We start from the raw sequence: 15,859 nt of genomic DNA on the forward strand, positions 1-15,859 counted from the left end.
CTGGGTAAAATATGGCAAAATTCCTCAAGACAGACGATACAAAATAAGAAAGAACTGTCAGCATCATCTTACGGAGAGACCTATGGCTCTTGCACTCTGAGTGCCCGTCCCCTGCCCGAGAGCCAGGTGCCTCCCATGGTTACCTGGATGAAGGTCAAATCCAAACATGGCATCTCCCTCTGCTGTCTTGTCCCCACCTGCCCCTCTTCTTCCTCATCCACCAACACGTCTTCTCTTAAGCCAATCTGTCTTCCCTCGAGTCCTCCACGTGCCCCAAGCTCACCTTTGTTCTCCAGCCTCCATACTACTTCTCCTTCATCCACTCCCCACCTTCCATGACCACCTGGAGTAATTCTACCCTCCTGAGAGCATCTGGTCTGAACATCAGAATCTCTGTAAGTCTCCTCCAGTTTCTCCAGCCAGAAGCAAATTCTTCTTCCATTTATTCATGAATCTTCCCACAAATTTATGCCTTATAGTGTCTGTGATGTCTTGTCCTCTACAAAGCATTAGACTCTTGAGGTCAGGGACCATGTTTTATTCATGTTGTAACTCCCCAAGTACCTGGTGCTGTGGCTTTTACAGGAAGGCCCTCAACAAGCTTTTAGGGAATTAAACGGAATCATCAAAATCGTCCCTTTGTTCAATCCTATTTTTTTTTCAAATGTCCCTTGACCTGGAATTTCTCACAGAGCCATGGATATGCTACCATCTTCAAAGGCAGTAAGTGTTTCAGAGGGAAACATTTTATCTCTTGCACACGGATTTCTCAAAACCTTACCATTGTGAAGCTGGTTAAAGGCGCTCTTTCCTTTTTGTCACCTCAGTGGGATTACTTAGTTCTCTCTGAGGCAAACACGTTCAGACTATACCACCTCTCTTTCACCAGACACTGGTTCTCCATAAAACATCAAGGCACAAAGATGAAAGAACACATTCCTGCAGAGTCCCTCTGTCTTTCCTCGTTTAGGAGCTGGAGGCCTGTCTGAGGGGTGATGGAAGCTCCTTTGCTGCCCTTCCTGAATCAGAGGTCACATCTCTAGGAGGGTGGTGGCCTGGGACACAGAAGATCTCTCCCCTTATGTGCAGGGGGGAGACAGCTTGTAGATTAGTGGCTAGAGAAGTAGATTCCAACTGTGTGTTGGAATAACACATCCACACACTTGTTTTGTAAAAAGCATGTGTGCAGGAAGGTACTCATGGTCTCCATGCAGTGCAAAGATTTTCCCACAATTCCCCTTCTGTTTCCAGTACAGGGCTTCACCCCCATCCTCAGCTATGTTTGAAGAACCCCAATCCATAGTTTCCCTGGTTTTCTCACATCCTAGGACTGGGGATTCTGTTCCCGATAAGGAATTTCAACTGATAAGGAATTTCAACCAGTTTTCCTGTCTTCTGACCCGACCTGGGTGCTGCCTGCAGAGTAGGCTCCCCTGCCCTGGGCTTTGAGAGCTCAGCACATCCCTAGCCTCTGTCTGACTTCTCCCTCGGTAGGCACTTAGGTTCAGCCCTTGCTGCTCTGCCCTGTTCACATGTTTTCCGGCTTCTTGAATTTTGTACAACTCTTTGGACAGCTTTTGTCCCCTTTACTGTTCTCTTTGTCTTTGTGGATTTTCACCTTTTAAATTCCTTTACTCTCATTTTTGTTGAGTTCATGAGGGAACAAAATTGCAGGGAGTGGGGGCTACTCTTTGTTGTGGTGTGTGGGCTCCTCATTGCAGTGACTTCTCTTGTTGTGGAGCACAGGCTCTGGGCATGTGGGCTTCAGTAGTTGCGGCACATGGGCTCAATAGTTGTGGCACACGGGCTTAGTTGCTCCGCGGCAGGTGGGATCTGCCTGGAGCAGGGATCGAACCCATGTCCCCTGCATTGGCAGGCAGATTCTTAACTACTGCACCACCTAGGAAGCCCTCATCTTAAAATTCTTTAAAATTTCCTTTCCTGGTTCCCAAAATGATGAGTTTGGTGCTTTGCAAAGGATATACAGTATGCTCTACCCAAAGTGCGCAGTTAGAAGTGCTTTGTAACTAACCAGGCAGAGGCAGGACGATGACTTGAAGCTCTGTTCCCTCCCATGGGAAATTGTGTCCACCTCGTAGCCAATCATCTCAACCAGGCAGTGGTTGGCGGGGCCGAGCTTCACATACGGGCATGAATTTCACCCCTGCCTCATCACTTACTCAATGTGTCCCCAGAGGTGAGTCTTTCCTTCTTTATCTGTATGTTGATTAAAACAACACCTTTCCCAAAGGTTGTTAGGTTGACTTGAGATGACAGCATAGACTGGGCGCCCACCCCTCATCCGGTTCCCCCTTGTTCTGCTCAGACTAGGAAGAACTTGCCTTGACAGCGTTGCTGTGATTTACTGCTCTCACCTCCTGTCCATCATGTACCCACACCTGGGACCCAGAAATGGTTTTGCTTTGCAAGTCCTGCCTGCTTTCCCTGCTGTATGATCCGCACTAGGTCCCTGCCTTGAAGAACTTGTCGAGAGCCTCCCTTTGTTGTGCGAGCAGAATGCCCAATTGTCCCCTAACCAGACAGGCACCTCTAAAGACCTACTGTTTATCCAAATTGCTCCCGTTGGAATACTAATCATGAATGGAATAATATCTTTGAAATGCTCCAATTTTAAGGAAAACAAAAAGAAAACCAGTCCATCGAGTTTGGTCCCCCAGCTCAGGTGCTGAGGCTGGGGCTCCAGGCTGCGTTTGAAGAGTGAATGCCTGTGAACACCAGTGGGGTCAGCACAGCGGGCCTGGGGCAAAGTCAGGGGAAAAGGCAGTCTGCTCACTGATCCCGGCTGCCAGGCCCAGGAGGACTGTCTCTGTGACCGCAGAGGTGGGAGAAGCAGAAGATGGCGGAACAGGAGCAGAATTTCTCCATGAAGACAGTGGGTAGGAGGAGAGACTGAGAAAACGAATCACACTGATTTCATGGAAGATGCAGCGTTCCCTCAGATCAGTCGCCTTCACTGGCACAGTACAACCAAGACTCCTGCAGCTGTGAGAAGCAGCAGCCCTGCCCTCCCTGTTGCTTAGCAACAGCCTCTTTCTTATTCCCAGCTGGTCCCCAGGGGCCTTTCTGAATGGGGGGCAAAGAGGGAGGGACTCGGTAAGATAAATTACCTGGACTCCATAATAATGAGAGGTTCCGATTCCTTCCTGTGAGGGACCTGACTTGCAAATGAATGAGGCACTTAAGAAAACGTGTATTTTCCTCATTTTGGGTTTGTTCTGTACTGACTCCGAGAGAATTAATGTTTACCTTTGGGAGGTGGGTGTTTGTGTTTCCAGCTGTCTGGAGGATGACTTGGGAGAATGAAAGGCACACCTGCGGCTCACACTGGCCCAGAGACCCACCATGGCTGCTCGGCCCCTGCTCTGAAATTGGAAAACGAGAGCCCTTTTCCTGAATTGTCCTGTGCGAACCTGGTGCCTGCCCTGCAGTGGCCCTGACAGCCCCCATCCTTGTCTGAACAGCCCAGGAGAGAGGGAAGGGAAGTGGAAACAGCCTAGGCTGCCCTGGAGTCTAAGGAAGGTTCCAGTGGCCTTAGGGGAGTTCTCCAGCCAGGGTCACTCTGGAGGAGTCCCCTCTCCAGCACCAGCTCCTTGTGTGTGCCCTGTGCTCAGCCTTTTGGGGGGCGCAGTTGCTAGGGCCCCCCGGCCGCCCACTCTCCCTGAACTGGGGGTCTGCAGACTGCATTCCTATGCCCTCCACACCCAGACTTGGGGTGATGTGCTGCTCAGGGGTGGGGAGGGGGAAACTGGGGTTGGGAGGTTATCCCCTGGGTGGAGTTGGGATGCCAGGGAAGGTAGGTGGAGGACCACACAGTGGGGGGTTGAGAAGGGAGGTACTTTTGGAGAGAGGGGTGAACTAGGGAGGGGGGTGGGGAGTGGTTGCCCACAGAGGACGTTCTGGAAGGGGAAAGTGGTATTTAGCATGAGCTTTGAAACGCTCCTCTTGTTCTTTTTCCCATGGTACTGCTGCTCCCTGGAATAGGTCTCCTACAACCAAACTTCACAAGGGAAATGCTCCTACAAGCTCTTTTATTTACACCTACGCTATTCTTTTTCCTTTATTATAAAACTAATGATACTACCGTATATTAATACATTGTCTTTCAGAGCCTTTTTAGTTTGGTTAATGTGAGTTAATCTCCTTGAGTCTGATAACTCCAGATGAAAAATTCCATTTTGTCAATTTGTGTGTTATGGAAACCATGGAATTTGTGATTGAGACTACATTGCTATTTTATTACTTGGAAAATCAATGAAAGTCCATTTTTTAGTAAACAAACAAACAAACCAAAAAAAAAAAACCAAACTGTTGATACTTATAGAGGTTTGAAAACACAATTTTCCTTTCCCCATGTAATTATGTATTACTTTCTATATCATCGTCTCTACACAATGTATACCTTCTCCTGTGTCAGAATCACTGGCATGTGGCCTCCGAACTACAGTCCAGCCCTGCAGCTTCTCCTGTCCTTTGAGTCCCTAAGACAGGAGTGAAATCTGATATGTAATATCATCTTGTGAGGTGCTGAGTGGAGACCAGCAAGATGGTGAAGGTGAAGGATGCCTGTATTCCCGCCCCCACTACTCCATGAGCACAAAGTGACAGCTTACTAAGGGGACTGTTTTCTGATGCTCCAGTGGTGACCAGCAGTGAAGTGAGTGAAGGGTCCACGAGGCCACCAGGACAGGGAGGAACACTGGCACCAGAACAGCTCAAGAGGGCGTAAGACACAGTATATAAATCAGTGGGAAATGACCCTTGGGAGTGGGGTGGGAAGGAGGAAAGAAAGCAGATCCTGGGGTGTGTTGATCTCCTGAGCGTTTTCTCAATGTCAAATGCGTGCCAAGTCCATTACATCCATGACCTCACTCCCCGCTGCGGCCCTCGAGGGAGAGAAGCTAGGACATTGCCCCTAGTGCAACGCTAGTGCCACAGGGCTTCCTTCCCATTGGTTCTTCTGTAAAGTCTCGGCTGCAAAGCTCTACACTGGAACCAGGGTGGCAGATAATGGCCGAGGGAAGTTCAGGTCAGCCTGACCTGTGGCCAGTGAGGAGTCACGGAGCAAGAGCAGGAGCAGCTTTGGAAAGGCTCCTCGAGGACCCTGGAGCCCCTGCCTGGGACCATCCAGCCTTCATGCACACATTTGGCTGGGACTCTCCGCACAAGCACACTGGTTCTGGTTCCAATACAGCTCCTTAAACAAATCCCTCATAATTAGCCCTGGCGGCTCAACACCTCTGCTGTGTCCGGCCCACTTATCTGCCACGCCTCCTCTTGTTGGAGCCGGTTCTAAGTAAACTGTGTTCTTGGAGAGCCGTTTCATACAGATGAGTAGGCAGCCGGTCTGAGCTGACCCACAGATTCATAAAAACCACCAGGGCCCCAGCCCCCTCACCCACACCATCCGAACTCTTGGACCAAAGGTGCAAGGACTCGCTCATGTTGAGGACCCGGCTGCTTCCTCGAGGACTAAGAGACTGAGACTGTGTCCCTGTGTTCACGCTGGCAATCCACGAGGTAAGGGGAAAAATGCCACATGGCCCCTTTGGGGGAAAAAAGGAGTTAATTCTGGTGGAAATTTAGCCTTCTTTTCCCAAACTCAACTCTAGACAGACTGTCCACTGTTCCCAGAGGATAAAAGTGTGGTTTTAACTCCTTCGCTTTGATGCTCTGGATCTTTCGGTTGCACGTGGATGACCAGCTGTGAGCTTCATCCTGGCCACCCTCGGCCGTTCCACAGCCCTGAGCATCACGCCTGGTTCCCCGCCTTCTCCTCATGGTGATGGGGACATGCACGTGCTTCTGTCCTAGATGGCTTCAGCTCCTGCAAGGGCAGACCTCTCTCTGCTGTTGCTGTCATTCAGGGAGAGGGTAAGGGTGCTAGTGAGGCCCACCGTGGAAAAGGCTGAAGGTTCATTTGGGTGGAACGAGTTAGTAAGATGCTTCGCTTACCTGCACCAAAATGCCTTTCCTTCATTTGACGAAATGTTGCATGCTTCTGAGTGAATGCAGCTGGACTCCCCAGTGTTTGTTTGGCTCCCTAAATACAGCTGAGACAGATGCTGTGCATAGTGAATGGCGGTTGCTTCCTGTGCTCCACTTGACATGAGCCCAAGAATGAACAGGTGTGGCGGCCCTCTATTCCAGACTTCCATGTCGTATAGATGCTGTGCATAGTTGCTCAAAAGATTCCTATCTTTTGCAATTGGCAAGCTTTAGGAAAAATGTGTTTGTGTTTTCCTGTAGTTGGGCAAACAAAATGAAGCCAAGCCCAGTGATGGGAAGGACTTACCCAGCCCGCCAGCGGGTGCCCTTCAGTCATGTACTTAGCTTGAGTTGTCTTGCTCTGCCCTGTTTTGTGAAAATGAATCCCCTCTAAGTTAGCTTCAGTTTTTCAAAACAGTGGAGTGGGGTGTCTGGGAAGGTGTGACCCATCAGAAAAGATTTTTTCTTTTACTACATGAGGCATGAAAATGGCTTTTCTCCTGGGTAAGAAGGACATCGAGTCAGCTCAGGCACAGGGCTGAATTTGCACATCAGCCCAGGGAGGAGATGACTTGCGAATGGTTCTTGGAGCTTTGATGCTGTTGGTGGCATTTGGCCCTCTCTGATTTTTTTTTTTTCAAATATATAAGATGCTGTAATTGCCAAGAAACGCTCTGCAGAGCTGAGACTCAGTATTTCTCATGCATGTCTTTTTTCCTTTTCCCAGCAATTCACTTTTTCTGTCTGGGTTACAAATCTACCCTGGGCCTTTTCACAGCTCAGTGATTTCCCAAGGATTCAGCTTTGGTCACATGCTTTGCCTCTTACTTGCCCCGTGGCTTCCGTGGAGTGAATGCTTCTTAATTCCTTCTCTTAGAGTTCTCACTGGGATTGCTTATATGTCCTGCATTGGACCCAAATTTCACTCCTCTTGGTTCAACAATTTAAGAGGCTAATTATGACTATTGTCTTCTTCTTTTCATTATTGCCCTTTTCATTAATATTATTATTAGACATACAGGTTTTTGTCCTTGTTTGTCTTTCAACAAGCTTATAATGAGAATCCACTGTGTTCTGGGAACTCTGCGACGTCCTGGGAAATTATTGAATAGCCCCTGTTCTCATGGCAGTTGCCCTTTAGGGGGTGTGTGCACACGGAGATAGGCCGTTACACTCCAGCAGGATGAATACTGCAATGTAGTCATGATATAATTGTCGCCTCTGCAGGAAGGACTTCCCAGTCTGCCTATGGAAGACCTCCTCGTGGGAGGGGGATTCTCAGCTCCTTCGGTGGACTGGATGGGGCCTGGTGGGGGCAGGAGGAAGGGCATTCCAGAACAAGGACATAGCATTTACAAAACCACAGAGGCATGAGAGAGCATGGCCGGTGCAGGGATACGAGCTGGCGTGGCTGGGCGGGCGGACGGGGAGTGGAGCACACACCGTGAGGGACCTTGCGTGCCATGTGCAGGAGCACAGCAGCCTCTTGAAGGTAACGTGAAGCCACAAGAGATCGTATTTACAATCTAGAGAGGCTGTTTGGACGGCAAAGCGCAAGGTGGGTTGGACTGGGGTAAGACCATTGCCAGGAAACCAGTTAGGAAATGACTAAAAGGCAGAACGCACAAGATCTAGGGCAGACTGGCTGCGAGGAAGAAGTGCAGCCCTGACACAGGAACTGAAGGTTGGCTGGTCTCATCCTGGAGATTTCCCCAAAGTCCAAATGAGGAGCAAACTCCGAGTGAAGAAGAGCATTTTCTCCACACTTACCCTCAGGCGCCCACCAAGATCTCTTGAACCCAGAGAAATGAGGGAATGGGCCTGGGTGTAACGGGAGGCGGGCACTGTATAGGGCAGGGGGCTGGCCTTGCAGGGTCCCCTCCTCACAAATGAAGCCTCCGGTCATTTGCTTTCCCCCGTCACTGACTTGAGTGCCTGCCTGTCTGCGGAGAAAGACCATCTCTTTCTCCTTCTTCCCCTGAGCACTGGCCCTAGCTGATGCATCGCCCTGGATCTCTGCTGAGCCCTGCCATCACCCCTTAGGAGGCAGGGCAGAAAGTGTGTCCTTCCCGACTGTGGAGCTTACAGTGGAGTCAATATCAGAAATATTTGAATAATAACAGCATCGCTGAACATTAGAGGCTGCTATAATGGTTACTGTAAGTACCACTGTTTGCCCCAAAGTATCTCCTACTCACACCGAGCAGGTACTGAGCTGAGTCTTCCCTGAGGATTATTCCTACAAGTTGAGTAGCGGCTCGTTTCAGCCCCATTTTGCAGAGAGGTAAAGAGGATAGAGACAAAAGGAAAGGAACTTAAGTCAGCATCCTCTAAGTTTTTTCCAGTGGGCCACATGGACCAGGACAACGTTGGTAAGAAAACTACCCTCTTGCTGGGATCAGTGGAGAGGCTGCCATCTCAGGCCTGGTCACTCACCCTAGGTCCGCCCCAGGGTGAGGGGATAGCATCTGGGTCCACATGACTCCCGTGCACAGCGTCTGAGAAGCTCTGGGCCGGTCCCACAGGCAGTGAGCGGCAGAGATGGGATTCAGACAGCGTCCGTCTGACCCCAGGGTCCACCACACATCCCCACTCCTTCCAAGGTGACAGGCCTTGGATTAGTGAGATCTCACAGCTCAGAGTATCTGGAAGCAGCAGCCCACTGGGGTTTAAGTGCCGATAGACTCATGTCAGAGTAGCCACTTTTAGGCACCCCTAGGACTTTTATCCCTGGACCTGAAGTAACTCCTCGGGTCCAGACAGGACTCAAGGTGCTCCAGCTTAGTTTCTGTCAGGCCTGAGAAGAAGACTATGCCAGAATACGCATTGTGTTGCAAGTTCAAGTCACAGCTGAGTGAATTTATTGACACAGAAATCAAAGTGTGCCCGATAACGAATTGAGGATAGTGGAATATGTTAATTAGTTTTAAAGACTGCTTGCCACCATCTCTTTTCCCCATATCAGCTTGGCACCTTCAGAGGTGGAGGTGATGCTCGGCCTGAAACAGGGGTCCAGAGACAGCTCCAAGGGACCATCCATCTACCTTCATCTCAAGGCCAATAAGATCATTAAAATTTTGTAGGTTAAGAAAAGAAAGCACAGAGAGGTGATGACGTAGGCTAAAGCCAAAAGTGAAGAGAAAATGACCAGACCTTCCCAGTCTGCTCGGTCTCCTGGATTATGTCTGATTCATGAGTAATATTAGCTCTGCTCCAGACAGCAAAAGTGGTTGACTTGATTATGTAATTCATAATCTTCATGAACAAGCAGGGAGTGTGTGCTGAAACTGGAGAAACAAAAGAGAATAAAAACAAACAACTTCAAAAAAAAAAAAAAAAGAGAAAGAAAGAAAGAGAGAAGAAAGAAAGAAAAAGATGAAAAAAAAAATGCCTCGGGAGATATATAGGAGGTAGACCTAGAAAAGTCAACAAGAAACAAAAAATAACCTAAGGACAAGGGACTCAGAAAAGTCCATTCTCTGCTCCAGATCGAATTATCCTAAGCGATCTTTGCTGGCTTAGTTATGAAGGATGTTCAGAGAACTCTCCCCATCTTCGCCGTTACCTTGTCAGGATCCACGAGCAGACAAAGAGAGCCATGCCCTCACCCCTGAAACTCCCTAGTTGTCTTTGAAGAACAGCACAAAGAAACCAAGAATAATGCAGACAACGGGCAACTTCAAGACTGCTGAGAATCCAAAGATGTTCTACCCCAAGTAATTCCTTCTTGAAAACTCTAAGAGCTTTAGCTGTTAATATAAAACCCAACCCAATACCATCTCACTAAAAAAAGAGCATTGAAACTAATTTTTTTTTGCAGATTTTTAAAAGGTTTTGATTTTATATTGGAGTAGTATAGTTTTTACAATATTGTGTTAGTTTCAGGTGTGATTTTATTATACATATACATATATCTATTCTTTTTCAGATTTTTTTCCCATATAGGTTATTACAAAGTATTGAGTGGAGTTCCCTGTGCTATACAGTAGGTCTTTGTTGATTGTTTTGTATATAGTAGTGTGTACAATTAATTTTAAACAATTATTCTAAGGGTTCACTAGATTCAGCTTGCTCATCATAGGAAAGAAGAAACGAAAGGCTAGAAAGGTCCAAGACTTTCCAGTATCCCCAGGTAAAGCAGAAACCTGAATTCACCCAACAGCGCTTTGGACCGGTAACCTCCTCATTCAAGGAAGCCTATTGTTTTCCCCCTAAGTCAGTTCCCCAGTGCGTGGTCTGCCCCGGTGGGCATACATCTGCCCAGGCTCCATCCTACAGTTATCCAGCCTTGGAAATGTTCAGAGAGGCAGGTCAGCCACTTAGGCTTTAAGAGAACATTCTTTTTGAATGCTCTGAAATACAAGCTAGAAATTTCCAGTTATTCAGAATTTTCCAGTGCCCTCCCTCTCTCCCAATTGCACAAACACCAATGTTTCTTGGCGCAGGTTCAGGAACTGCAGCTACCGGGGGGGGGGGGTATCAATGTGCCACTGTATCCCCAGGGGTCAGATTTAAATATGCAACCCAACACGGTTGAAAGCAACAGGTTAATACGCCTTTGCAGCAGGAACCACTATGGCTCTCTCAGGTGACTACCCTCAGGGGAGACTCATGCTTCGCTGACCTTGATTAAATTCTCGGGAGCTTTCTGGCTCTGTCCAGATCTGCCATTTGTCCTTGAGGAGCCTGACAGAGCTCGGAAACTATGACTAACTGTCGCTGGCTTCTCATAGGAAAAGACTCCCCGAGATGTGGCCTTTTGGAGTCAGTCACTGATGAGATGTCGGGAGAGATAAGCGTAATCCCAGTCTTGTGCTGGAAGGCATTCGACCGTGTGGGGGATCAGGAGATTCAGAAGCTCTCAGGGGTGGGACCGCTGATGAATTATGCATGGGGTGGAGAGTGTGGGAATTGGATTCAGAGAGAAGTCGCGAGAGTGGCCAGGGTGGATTTTATTCGATTTTGTTCACCTTTTTGTCAATAAATGCTTTCCTTTGGCCAGTGGTGCTATTTGCAGTTTGGGATTTCTACAGACGCGGATGCTCCTTTAAGGATCTGGTGGCAGTGAGAGGGGGTGTGGAGGTGAGGGACGGGGGCCCAGGCCAGGCTTGTGGGTGGAGAGGTTCATCACTCAGGGCATGAAGCGGGCACGTTCCTTCCCTGGTGACTCTAGTGACAGTGAAGGAAAGCTGAGAAACAGCCTGTCGTTTGAGAAGGTCGCCGAGGGAGGTGGGCTAAAAGTGCCCGGTGACATGGGAAGGGCTGATTTTCTCCTACCTCCAGAAGGCGAAAGGACAGCAGATTCAGATCTCAGCCTGCGGATGGGGGTTAGGTGTCGGGGGAAGCTGGGGGCTGAGAGGCAGGAATGGGTTTCCAAGGGAGACGCTCCTTGTACAGACAGGGAACCTGCGACTGTCTCTCTGGGGAGGGGTTCAGGGGCTGCCTGCCCACAGGCAGGGTGGACTTGGAGTGTCTCCCCACCTCAGCTCCTGGGAGGGAGCAACCATGAGCCCTCACTCATGTTCTTGCACCGAGGAGGCAAGTCCCCAGGGATCCCACTGTCTTTGGTGGCTCCAAGAGGCAGGTATCTGCTTCTAAGTTTAAGTGTGGACCAGGGACAGCCACTTCTGGCCACCTCCCCTGGCTAAGCCTTTCTTCAGGCTTCCTGGGTCTATCTACCCCAGAAACCAGCTGCCTGGAAGCTTCCTTCCTGCCCCAGGCCCCAGAGACCCCAGAGGTGCCCAAACCCCAGGCAACCAAGGGGTCAAGGCCTCCCCCGCCAAGCCCCCGACACCCCTCACCCCTGCTGATGCCTTACTCTTACTCTTGTTCTGTCCTCACCTGGTGTCTGGTCCCTGGTCCCCATCTGCAGCTACCGGGGAGTGCTGCTCTGGGAAGCAGACCTCTTTAATCCCCTCCGGCCGCCTGCTTCACTCTGGACAGCGCCTGGGCAGAAGCTGGGATGCAGCAGGGCCTGTCTTTCCTGGCTTAGCCTTGCGGGTGAGGGGGCCGCAGGGACTCCGCCAGTCAGACCGCAGGCAGGCTAATTTCCAAACGCAGACACAGTAAACGCCATGCATACTTTGCCGGTGACTAGTGACCAGATGCTGAGCCATTTCCAGGCCCGCCTGTGACGGCGGGTGGAGAGAAGGCATGACACCCACAGAAAGATGCTGGGTTTGCCTCTGCACTGTGGATGCTCCCTGGTCCCCCACCCAGGAGGTAATGAGAGTAATCCGGGGGCCCAGTCACACAAGCTGGGTCAGCTGGTCTCTACGGGTCCTGTGTGACCTGTGGTCCAGTGGGCGGTACCTTCATTTTTGTTCAGAGAAAACCTTCCAGAATCCCTGACGTAGTACTAGCAAAGAGACTTCTTGAGTTCTTTAAGCTGCCTCTTGCTGCAAGTCATGTCTACATTTAAAACTTTATTTATTTATTTGCACAGGGTCTTAGTTGTGCATGCGTGCGGGATCTAATTCCCCAACCAGGGCTCGAACCCGGGTCCCCTGCTTTGGGAGTGCAGAGTCTTAACCACTGGACCACCAGGGAAGTCCCCACATCTACATTTGAAAATGCATCTGTTTCTACATTTATTTGCTTCACACTGCGAAGCCTATGGAAGGTCAGGCACTTATTTGAGACATAGTTATTGCTTCTATTTTATTTATTATTTTCATTAATTGAAGTATAGTTGATTTACAATGTGGTGTTAATTTCTGCTGTATAGCACAGTGATTCAGTTATACATATATATATATATATATATATACACACACACATTCTTTTTTTAAAATATTCTTTTCCATGATGGCTTATCACAGGATATTGAATATAGTTTCCTGTTCTATACAGTAGAACTTTATTGTTTATCCATCCTATATAATAGCTTACATTCGCTTCTATTTTAAAATAGTCTATATAGATAAGATTCTTCATTGGAAACATGCTGTGCCTCATAGCATGCTTTTCCATCAAAAGTTCTTCCTGTGTCTAACTGAACTCCCTCCTGCTACGATTCCAGCTCACTTTTACATAGTTTGTCACTCATCCGCCTGAATGCTCCCACACTGCATCATTTAATTTCTATGATGGCTATGTTATTATTCTTCTGACAAGTGGGAAGACTGCAGCTGGGTTTGTGCCCATCCTGGGGTGCAGGCAGGCCAGGTTTCCCAGGTCTGTCTGAAATGCTCAGTTCTCTGAGCCATACCCTGGGCAGGAGCCAGTAGGTGAGGCTTAGGAGGAGGCCAAGTTCAGCTTGCCTCCAGCCTGGGGGAGGACCTGCCCTCTCTCATCTTGGCATTGCTACCCCCACCATCTTTAGCTCCCAGTGCCCTCTACTCACTGCTCCTTGTCAAGGTCACCCCTAGTTGCTGTGGCTTTCTCAGCCCTTATCACGATCTATAATTACTCTGTTTATTTGGTTCCCTTGTGTTATCTGTCCTGCTCTCTCCACCTCCCTGAGTACCAATCTCGTTCCTACTCTATCCCCAGTTCCCAGCACGGAGCTGGGCATGTGATAGACGCTCAATAAATATTTATTGACAGAAGGAAAACAAGGAAGGAACAAGCAAAGAAAGAGCAAGCAAGGAAAGAAAGAAAGAGGGAAACAGAAGGAGGGCCTGTCTTTCTCCAAGGCCTTCCTGCCTTTCCTCCCCAACCCTGGACCAGACTTCACTCAATTTTTACCAAACTTCTGGTAGAAGGATCCCAGAACACTTGGGTTCCCACCCCAGCTCTGCCTCACCTGAGCTATTTAACCTCTTCACACCTCAGTGCCCTCCCTTGTAAAATAGAGATGATTATACCTGCTTCATGGGGTCCCTGTGAGGACTGAATGGACTAGTTTCTGCAAAGCCCCCACCACAGTCTCTGGCACACGCCAACCTGCAATCAGCATTCGTTCCTTTTCCTCTGCAGTAATTTCAACCCTTCCACCCCAATCCTGTAAAGCGAAATCAAACCCTGCGGTGTGTGCCTCCAACCACATGTGAGAGGTGTTCTGCCTGGCTAGAATTGGGATCTGTTAAGGAATACACCGCCAGCCTTCCGTCTTTGCCAAAGAAAGTCGCATGGGAAGGGATGTACTTTAACTAGTTTCTTCCAACAATGAAGCTGAAGGTGGCCACATATCACACCAGAGGAAGCTGTAGTAGGCTGAATTCTAACTTTCTAGCTCTGGGAACTTGGGTCAATAACTTGGCTTCTCTGATCTTTGATTTTCTCCTCTACACACTGGGAATAATGATAATATTGCCTATGTCATGGAGTAGTTGTATCTGTTGTGTTTACACATGGAGAGTGCCTAGAACATAATTGTTCACTCTTGTTGATCCATGGGTTAGAGGAAAAACTACCCCCACACTAAACTAGATTCAAGAAAGCTTGATGGAACTTTCATTAATTGCTAATTATTGTATACATCTTGTCTCCTTTCATCTTCAAATAACACGGAAAGATAGACTCCCTTCCCAGTCTTTGTTCATTCATCAGTTCACTCATTCAACAAGCACTAACTGTAGCCAGAGACACAGATCCCTTTCTAACAATGATTAATCATTCCTAAAACATGGTGTGGTGCAGACGCAGAAAACGAACTTACAGGTACCAAAGGGGAAGTGGGGGAAGGGATACATTAGGAGGTTGGGATTGACAGATACACACTTCTATGTACAAAATGAACAACAAGGACCTACCATACAGCACAGGGAACTATACTCAGTATCTTATAATAACCTATAATGGAAAAGAATACAAAAATAGATATGTACATATACATGTACAACTGAATCACTTTGCTGTATACCTGAAACTAACACGATATTGCAAATCAACTATACTTTAATTAAAACAAACACACAGTACGTAGGCGGCTTTAACAGCTGTTCTCCCGTATCCTTTATTTCAGGGCTCACCATGGTGTTGCTTACCGCCTCAGAGCAGGGGTTTTCCTCTGGGTACCCCTGCTTGGTCGTAGTGTACACTTCTGTGTCCCTCATTCCCAGCTGATCTTGCTGGCCAGGGCTCCCTACTGTCCCCTCCATCACCCAGCCTCCCTGAACCTCGCACGTCATTGGATCTACCTCATCCACATTTTCTTCAGAGTCTCTGAGCTTTGCACACGGTTCAGCTGCTTCTGCACTTTTAAAAACTTTAAAACCCTTGAATGCCAAAAATGGGTAGTTGTTTGATCATGAAAACAAATGCTCAGAAACACATCTATTTCTTACACACATTTCCATGCATGATATTGAGTTCAACACACATGAAGTATATGTGCCTCTGCACATTGTAGGAAATCTAAACTTAACTTTAAAAGATGAGGGGAAAAAATGCCCACAAATGCCTATGATACGGAGAAGCAGGTTCTATCTCCCTGTCACCTCTTAGACTTGGCATTTATGAATTCACCACGTGTTGTTTTCATACCACCACTGGATGTTCATTTCATCATTAGTTGGGTGAACAAGTAAAAGTTGTGTTCAGCTGCATCTTGAAGGAAAATAGCTTCTCCGTTTCTTTCTCTCTTCCTTCCCTTTCTCTCTAGAGGGACAATGGAAGCCAATGGATGGTGTTGGATATAAAGTTTTGAACAGATCACACCACGTCCCCGTGCTTGTGCAATTCCAGCCAGAGGAGCACACGGACTTTCACTCTTTCAAGAACTATTGGTAGAGTTTCTCTAATGGTGGATCTCGGCGCTGAGAATTCAGAGGAAAGCAAGAAAGGCTGCTTTCCTGGAGTGGATATACTTGGTAGAGGGGAGCTAGACAGGAAGTGAACACATAATGAATAGGCCGATAAACAGTGAGATGACAGGTGACAGTGATGAGATGCAAGCAGTGGGGTTGAC

The sequence above is a fragment of the Hippopotamus amphibius genome, chromosome 9 (assembly GCF_030028045.1).
Source record: "Hippopotamus amphibius kiboko isolate mHipAmp2 chromosome 9, mHipAmp2.hap2, whole genome shotgun sequence".
NCBI classification, from domain to species: Eukaryota; Metazoa; Chordata; class Mammalia; order Artiodactyla; family Hippopotamidae; genus Hippopotamus; species Hippopotamus amphibius.